Source organism: Triticum aestivum, chromosome 6B (genome assembly GCF_018294505.1).
Source record: "Triticum aestivum cultivar Chinese Spring chromosome 6B, IWGSC CS RefSeq v2.1, whole genome shotgun sequence".
NCBI classification, from domain to species: domain Eukaryota; kingdom Viridiplantae; phylum Streptophyta; class Magnoliopsida; order Poales; family Poaceae; genus Triticum; species Triticum aestivum.
In genome coordinates, this window is record NC_057810.1 from 707,262,960 (window position 1) to 707,272,053 (window position 9,094).

Sequence of the window (9,094 nt, forward strand, 5' to 3'; positions counted from 1 at the left end):
ACGACATACTATTGGTCTGAAGATAACTATAGCATATAACAGCAGTAGGAGAAAAATGATTTAAAAAAAGTAATCTCTATCTCTACTACTATTAAAAGAGCAAACTAGACTTATTTTACAACCACCCAAACAAGTGTACACAGAACAATTAGAACCCTCAGATCTAATCCATTTAGTCAAATCTAACCGTATATAATGACCCGATGGTCTGCCAGCCGATTGAACGGCTGGGATTCAATGTTCTGCCGCGGCAGACCATGGTCGCGCACTCCCCCCTGATGACCGATGTGATCCGTAATTTTAGGATCATCCTCAACCTCCCTCCCCTCGAATTCGCACAGATTCGCTCCATCCCCAACTTCCCCGGTGCCCTACCGCCTCCTCCCCTCATGGCCGCCCCTCCCTAGCCGTCCGTCCTGCACGCAGACTCTCGCTGCAGACCCCGTCTGGTCTGCCCGCAGACCCGCCGCTCCCTCCTCGCCGTCCTTCAATTCTGCCTCTGCCGCCCCTCTCTCTTGCAGCGGAGCAGAAGCGGAAGCGCCGGGAGAAGATCAACCGACGATCCATTGAGCTATCCACCGTCATCCCCGGCCTCAACAAGGTCGGCTCCTCTTCTTACACATACGTACATATCCAACAAAATAAATTTCTTAACTGATTGGCCCAACTAATTCGCTCAGATGGACAAGGCGATGATCCTTTCAGACACCATGAAGTACGTCAAGCAATAGCAGGAAAATCTCAAGGCACTCGAGGAAGCGACCTCCAGAGCATCCAGTACGCGGTGCTTGTCAGGAAGTTGTGCACAGCCGCGCCAGAAGACGTCGGCTGCTGCTGCCCGTCATCGTCCGCAGCGGGCGTAGCTGGAAGCACAACACCGACGACCAGGAAAGTGCTGCTGGAGGTAGAGCTCCCCTCTTATTGTTTCCCATATCCCCTTTCTTTCAAAATTCTGAACCCAAAGATACAGATCCACCGACGTTGCACTCGGTCATGAATATTGCATCCACTTGCATCAACAAGGCGTCTATAATATCTACCTGCATGCTTAGGCTAGCGCTTGTGTACCTCCATGTTGCCATATGCTTCCAATCGGTTCAGAAGAAATCCATCTTATATGTGCATACCTGTCAGAAACCATAAAGCACTCTGGTGAATCACTTTGGGAGTTCATGGTTGTGCCAAAAATTGGTACCAGATCACCGGTTGTTCGTCCATGATTTTCAAAAAGCAAGTACAAGATCATGGTGTTACTGAAGTGAGAAGATGATTGATCTATAACCCAGTTGTGCGTCAAGCCTGCGTCAATGGTGTTTCCAACGATCAACTATCCCCCTCTTTTGTAGTATTGACAAAAACCGTGCCAATGTTGCTACAGTTTCATCACCAAAAAAGATAATCCAGTTTTGTTAAATTAATTTATGTAATAATATGTTCATTACTGATCCTGAACAAGGAGTAGACAGATTATAGTTTCTAAAGCTTCTTTGTCGAGATGCATAGGCGAGAAGGACAGCTGGAGTCGCCGCCGTCGCTTATGGAGCTCCACACCATTGCCCAGTTGTACAATAGCATGTGCAATCTTCTCCATTCAAGACTAAGTGCAAATGGTGAACTCTTTGCCAAACAAGAAGATATGAGGATCAGGCATATAGGCCCCCATAAGGTAGCTATATAGTAATTCATGTGTAGTAGTGTGGATTATGGTCACATTTTGTCTAGGACTGCAGATAACTATGTCAATAAAAATGGATATTCTGCATATTTTCTGAATTTTGAGTAAGGGCTTCATGTATAAGGTATGCAGTAGTTTTGACTTGGGGCACTGATCAATTCTTCACATGCAGGAACATGGAGAGATGAATCTGGTCGATTGTAGCCACAAGGTGAGTGGCTTGATCCTTAATTAATCCAGTTAAATTTCATGGATTATTGATTAGTTTTTCAGCAAGCAAATTTTTCTACATCTGATTGTAGGGATACTGATGTAGTATTTGGGAGAAAGAGTACGTCTGCACCTGATGGTGATATGCCAAAGTTTTGTATTTTCTAGGTAAATTTGCTACATGGGAAGATTCCTCAATGGCAACAATACACCATGATAGTGATAATGATATACATCCTATGCTAAACAAGAGCAAGACAGAAAAGAGTAAAAGATTCTCCCCGAAGTAATTACGGATTGCTATTTTCAATTCTAAGTAATAAAGAATATAAGGTTACAATTCATCACCTGAAAAAACATATCTTTGTAGTCATAGTAATGTCTTCTCCAACTGACCATACCCTTAAGCATTTGATGAAAGTGGATATATCATCAAGAGCCCTGCAAGCAAATTTATCTACAATAGGAAACACACGATGATGAAATATCAGATATTCCAAATCACTATATGAAATGTTTAATGTTTACTTCCCCTTGTAACGTTAGCTTATCTAGCAAATTTCTGTTATTCTGTACATCTGATTGTTAAATTTCAAATAGTACAGGAACCAGATATCCAGATATAATTAGAGTAGGGATCGACACTAACTAAACCTCTTGACACGCTCATTTGAAAGTCAAGTATATTTATGTAGCAACGCCTTATTACTCCTACAGAAGATACCACTACTGCTGCTCATAGAAGAGATATTACGCCATCAGTTGAGTTTAGCTCAATCTGCAGTTTTCATTACAATGCATGAATCTTATTTATCTTGCTTCAAATGAACAAACAAGAGAGGATGAAGTACCCATCTTCCAGTCATCTGGCAAGCAACAGTCCAGTGCATATTGCAGACCTTCTTAGCAATCATCATCGAGTGCCATTGTATCTTGATTAACACAATTGTACAGGGATCTTGAATAGCACATCAAACAGAGGCACGCCTAATTGAAATTACATTGGTACATTAGTGCACGGTAAACTGCACAGTACGAATTAAAATTTAAGTGCAAAGATAGGATAATCCAGAGTAGACACGTAATAATGTCTAAGAACTAAGATCAAATGAGAATTAAACCTGACGGACAATACAACAATGAAAATTCATTTCACAATAACATAGCTCATACCAGTGGAGGCATCGAACTGTGCCCATATATTTTTGCGCATCCACGCCCGCTCCTTGTTGTCTTGTTGCGGGCATCCGCGCTGGGTCGCCCGCGAGCATGCTGAGCTCGAGCGCATCCTTCGGCACTTCAGCCAGCGGATTCGAAGAAGGACGGGGAAGAACAGGGGCGTGGAAGTCTCGCACCTCCAACGGAGCCTAGCGCTGGGATGCTCCCGTGCATGCCGAGCTCGGGGACCTCCTCGGCCACTTGGGCCCGAGGAGGCGGGGAGAGGGAGCTGGCGACGACCAAGGAAGAATAGGGAACGACGGGGAGAAATGTGAGGGCCGGTGGGATTTTTTTTTTTTGAGGTGAAGCGGTGGGTGGGTAGGTAGGTGACGGTGTGAGGGGCCTAACTGAGGGAACCGTCTCCCTGTCCATTGATATGGGCTAGAAAATTACCAAAAGTCCGATCAATCCAGCCCGGCCGTTCATCTGATGCCCGATGCCTAGCGCTCGGCTGAGTTTCTTTACATGCTAATTAGCGTTCTTGAAGCAGAAACCAAGCTAGCTGCTAGGTAGGCAACAAATGAATCATCCATGAATCATATCCAAAATTAAAGTATTTGTAAAGGTGTTGTTATATTTCAGTTGACTTGGACTAAGTTGAGTGATATTAGCATGTTTTTATCTTAAATCACCTTTTTCATTGGATTTATGTTTTCTAAATTTTGATACATGAATATATTTGTCATTTTCAATCGAGACTCAATAATTATTTTTATCTCTCTAAAAACAATCCAATATTTTATTATCCCTCTAAAAATACATGAAGACGGAGGAGGATCTCCTCGATAAATATTACCTCTGTACGTTAATATAAGACATTTTTTCAGTTTAGTTTACAGAGGGCGTAGTACATAATGTTGTTTAGTTATTGTTTTTTAAAAATTATGTAACAAATTATAACAAAGTTATGTGATCGTGAATTTTTTGTGAAGACATGTCTGTCTGTCGTGTATTACACGTGCGCTCTCATTGTTGGGCATGAGACGTATTTCGATGGCTCGGTAAAAAAAATCACTAAAAAGATTTAAAATGGATTTTTTTTATAAATTATGATACGTGCGTTGCACGTGCACGCTTACTAGTTTTGCTAAAGTGACGAACTTTTGTTAATTAGACGAAACCATAGAAGAAAACAATTGCTCACACCACAGGAAGGTTGAGAAGAAGGCCATGGTCAGCGAGAATGCGGCCATACAAAGAAGAAGAGGCATCCCACTGATGGCACCACCCACCACAAAGAATCTACAATGATGGGCAACACATAACTAGAACCAAAGCTGGAAGAACATGTAAATCAATCTGCGCAAGGAAAATGTGAGAAGGGCAATATTACTACACTTCAAAGAAAAATCGCATAAGCCATTCCCAGCCTCTGCCTTTGATAGAGCGGGAGCAGTCTGAAACTTCGGATTCGGCTATCACAATAGCACAATAAAGTTGAGTGATGAAAGCCTACCCACTCACTTATTGGTCACCTGAGTGTGGCATTGGCCGCGAGCACCAATCTTGGCGACACACCGCCCCTAGCTCCGGCGTATGTCTCTCACCAAGGGGGCTCAAAAAAAGTAGAGAAGGGGCTCGGCCTACGCGGTACCCATTATCTGTACCGTTGTGCACGCCGTGGAGATCTGTGCTACTACTAGCATCAGCAGGAGTATTCCTAGAACCACGTCTATCCAGCCGACCCCGCCTTTCCTATCCTTAGTTGGTACAGCCAGCTGTGGCTGGAATCGCCGGCAATAATGGCCGATGGGAGACGGCTCTGAGGAGGCGGTCCTGCACAACAACCATCGATCCAGCACCGCACAAGGGACTCGAGCTGTTCTCCGGAGGGAGGCGCAACCATGGAGGTGAGTGAGCTGATTTCTTGTGTTCTTCTCTATCGGGCCTTCTCGTGTGTTGGCATATCTGTCATGGCCAATCGGGCCCTGGGTAAGCATCATTCTTTGATACAAAACGTCAATGTGGTGCTATTTGTTCCATATTGTTCGCAATACAACAGAAACTTAATTTGATATAAACTTTGTGCAGCGTCTTCGGAAATTCATCCGCAACTTGGGGTATCACCTGTGTTAGACTGTATATGTACGTAGACTTGTGTATACACCTTGTATATTATACCCTTTGATACTTATATATAATGAGATAGCCGCACCCCCTTGAGGTGTCGAGCAGTCCACCAGAATATTTGTTTAACATGGTATCAAATTAGGTTACGATGTCATCCGCTTCCGCCGCCGCCACCGCCGCCGCCGCCGCCGCTGCCGCACCGACCACCGTCGTTGCTCCCGCCGCTGACCCAGCGCTGGCCCTTGCCTCACCGTTCCTTGCCTCGCGGCCCCTCGCGATGGCCTACGGTGCCTCTGCGTCTTCGTCATCTCCAGGCGCGCCGATCTCCCAAGCCGCCGGGGTGGACCCTTCCACGGGCAGCGCCCCTGCCCCTGTCCATGGCGGGCCGCCACCGTCATCGTCCCATCCGGCTCCGCCCTACGGGGCTCCGTCGCCGCAGGGCTCCTCCATTGCCCTGCCACCAGGTTACGGGGCGCCGCCGCCGCCGGAACCCTACGCGGCCCCGCCTCCAGGCTACGGGGCACCGCCGTCGCCGCCGCCGTCCTACTACGGCCAGCCGCCGGCCGGATACGGCGCCCCGCCGCCACCCTACGCCGCGCCCCCGACGCATCACTACCCGGCGTCGCCCCTGCCCTACTCGGCGCTGCCTCAACCCGGCGCGGCGTCGCATGGGGTTGCGGCTGCCTCGCTGTACGGGGCTCTGGGTGCATCCCCAGGGCACTACTCGCCCTACTCGGCGCCTTCCGGGGCGGCGCCCTCGCTGGGCCACTATGCGCCGCCGCACGCTCCTACCGATCTGACTGCGATGCCGGCGCCGTTCTACTTCTCGCACCTGTTGCCGGTGAAACTCACGCCGGACAACTACTTGTCCTGGCGTGCTCAGGTGATGCCTCTTCTGCGGAGCCGCTACCTGGAAGGCTATGTTGACGGATCCATCCCGTGTCCGCCTCCTCATCACCCGGCCTATCACACCTGGGTGGCCCAGGATCAGGCCATCCTCTCCGCCATCCAGTCCTCGCTCACCCCGAGTGTCTCGTTGCTGGTCATCTTCGCCGCTACGTCCCGAGAGGCGTGGGCGGCCCTTCACACCAGCTTGGCCTCTCAGTCTCAGGCGCGTGCTCACTCTATATGCACTGAGCTGGGCGAGACTAAGCTTGGTGACCTCAGCATCACGGACTACTTCAACAAGATGCGGGGTCTCGCTGACACGTTGGCCTCCGTTGGCCAGCCACTGCAGGATGAGGAGTTCACCACCTTCGTGCTCAACGGGCTTGATGATGACTATGACAACCTCGTTGAGAACGTTCATGGCCGTGATGATCTGCTCCCACCTCGGGAGCTCTATGCACGCCTACTCGGTCGTGAACAGCGCATCAAGGCGCGCCGCGCCACCCCTGGTTTCGCCTCCGCCAATGCGGCCACTCGTGGCAAAACCCCCCCGGCGTCATCTTCAGGGGGTAGACCGGCGCCATCTTCACAGCCGGCCTCGCGGGGCAATGCTCCGAACATCACGGGTGGTAACCGGCCGGTGGCATGTTGCTCTTCCTGCGGAGCTCCGCAGGCCTGTCAGCTCTGTGGCATTGAGCGCCACGTTGCGTCTCGCTGTCATCGTCGTTACAAGCAAGACTTCCTAGGCCTCGGCAACAATGGCAAAGGGAATGAAAAGCAAGCCGCGGCCGCCGTGACGGGTCCTGACCATGGCCGCACTCCGTCTTACTCCATTGATCCTACATGGTACATGGACACGGGTGCTACGAACCACCTCACCAACGACATGGGCAAGCTCTCCACTCAGGAGCCGTATCGTGGCCATGATCAGGTGCACACCGCTAATGGAGCAGGTATGCGCATCCCTCATGTTGGTCAGGCATCACTTCTTGCACACAATTCACGAAAACTGCATCTTTCTAATGTTCTTCGTATTCCCACTGCCTCACGTAGTTTGTTATCTGTTCCACAACTTACTCGTGATAATAATGTCCTTGCTGAGTTTCACCCTTTTCGGTTCTTTATCAAGGATCGGGACACGAGGGCCGTTCTGCTTAGCGGTCGTCTTCGCGGTGGCCTGTACGCACTTGACGTGCCCACCGCACCTCCTATGCAGTTTTCTCCACAAGGCCTCAGTGGTGTTCGTGTGTCTCCTACACATTGGCATGCGCGCCTTGGTCATCCTGCTACTCCTATAGCTCGTCATGTGTTACATCGCCATGAGCTACCAGTTGTGTCAAATAAAACTGCTGAAACTATTTGTGATGCCTGTCAGCAGGGCAAGAGTCACCAACTTCCGTTTTCAGAGTCTAGTCGTGTTGTGAAACATCCTCTTGAGCTTGTTTTTTCCGATGTCTGGGGTCATGCCCAAACGTCCGTTAGTGGACACAATTATTATGTCAGTTTCATTGATGCTTACAGTCGGTTTACTTGGCTTTATCTTATTAAGAAAAAGTCTGATGTGTTTGATGTTTTTCTACAATTTCAAGCACACGTTGAGCGTCTCCTTAGTTAGAAAATTATTCATGTTCAAACCGACTGGGGGGGTGAATATCATCATCTCAACTTGTTCTTTAACAAACTTGGGATCACACATCGTGTGTCTTGTCCTCATACACATCAGCAGAATGGGGCTGCTGAACGTAAGCATCGTCATCTTGTAGAAACTGGCATTACTTTATTAGCTCATGCCTCCGTTCCTTTTAGGTTCTGGAGTGATGCTTTTTCCACTGCCTGTTTTTTGATAAATAGGCTGCCCTCACGACTACTGAATATGAAAACTCCACTTGAACTCTTGCTCAATGAACTTCCAGACTACACCTTTCTTAAAGTTTTTGGGTGTGCTTGTTGGCCACATTTGCGTCTGTATAACAAACATAAGCTAGAGTTTCGGTCGAAAAAGTGTGTTTTTCTTGGCTATAGTTCCCTTCACAAAGGGTACAAATGCCTTCATATTCCCACCAATCACGTTTACATCTCTCGTGACGTCGTGTTTGATGAGAATGTATTCCCTTTTCGTGCACTTCCGAACAACTCTACCACTCCTCCACCGGACGTTTCCTCTATCACACCTTCGCCTGGTCAATTTGTAGATGTTGCATATGCTCCTGCGTTGCTTCCTAATCATGCTGCAGGTATTGGACGTGGTGCTCGTCTTGAGCTCCTTGAGGAACAGCCGCCGCCGGCAACCCTGGACCTGGACGTCGGTCCTCTGCATGGGGCATGCATACCGGGTGGCGCCCACCTACCCGCCGGGGCTGCACCCGCGGCCACCACCCGGGCGTCGCTCCTGCCCCCCTCGCGGGCTTCCCCCGAGCTGGCCGCTGTCTCGGCGCGGGCATCTCCTGAGCCGGCCGCTGCCTCGGGGCAGGCCTCCCCCGAGCCGGCTGCCTACTCGCCTGGATCAGGCGCTTCTGCACGGGGGCTGGGTCTGGCTCCATATGGGCCGGTCTCACCAGCCCCAACGCCGCCTGGCTCCGGTGTGAGCTCAGGCGCGGGCTCCACGCCGCCCGGCTCTCCTACATCACCAGGCTCGGGTGGCTCGGCCTCTCCTCTGTCGCCACCCGAGTCTAGTCCGGTGTTGCCGCCACCTGCTGCTGCTCCTCGAGCCCGCACACGCAGCCAGACAGGAGTGTTCCAGCCAAAGATCCGTACCGATGGGACTGTCGCGTGGCTCGCTGCTTGTATGGCTCATGCTGTGGAGGATCCTACTGCTGAGCCTCGTCATTTTCAGGCTGCCCTGAGCATTCCCCACTGGCGTGCTGCGATGGAACAGGAGTTTCAGGCGTTATTGCAGAATGATACATGGCAGCTTGTTCCTCCAGTATCTGGGATCAACATTATTGATTCCAAATGGGTGTTTAAAGTAAAGAGGCATGCTGATGGCTCCATTGAACGCTACAAAGCGAGGCTTGTTGCTAAGGGTTTCAAACA

The 9,094-nt window shown here is 49.7% G+C and overlaps 1 long non-coding RNA gene across 2 annotated transcripts; it reads left to right on the forward strand.

The window, feature by feature from the left end:
- Positions 1-255: 255 nt before the first annotated feature.
- On the forward strand, positions 256-3,334 carry LOC123135048 (uncharacterized). 2 transcript variants are annotated; one of them, XR_006465808.1, is made up of 5 exons: positions 256-601; positions 681-904; positions 1,504-1,666; positions 1,848-1,886; positions 1,978-3,334. It is a non-coding gene; the product is annotated as an uncharacterized lncRNA (long non-coding RNA). The 2 variants fall into 2 exon arrangements; XR_006465807.1 differs by having other exon boundaries at positions 258-601; positions 1,848-3,333.
- The last annotated feature ends 5,760 nt before the right edge of the window (positions 3,335-9,094 follow it).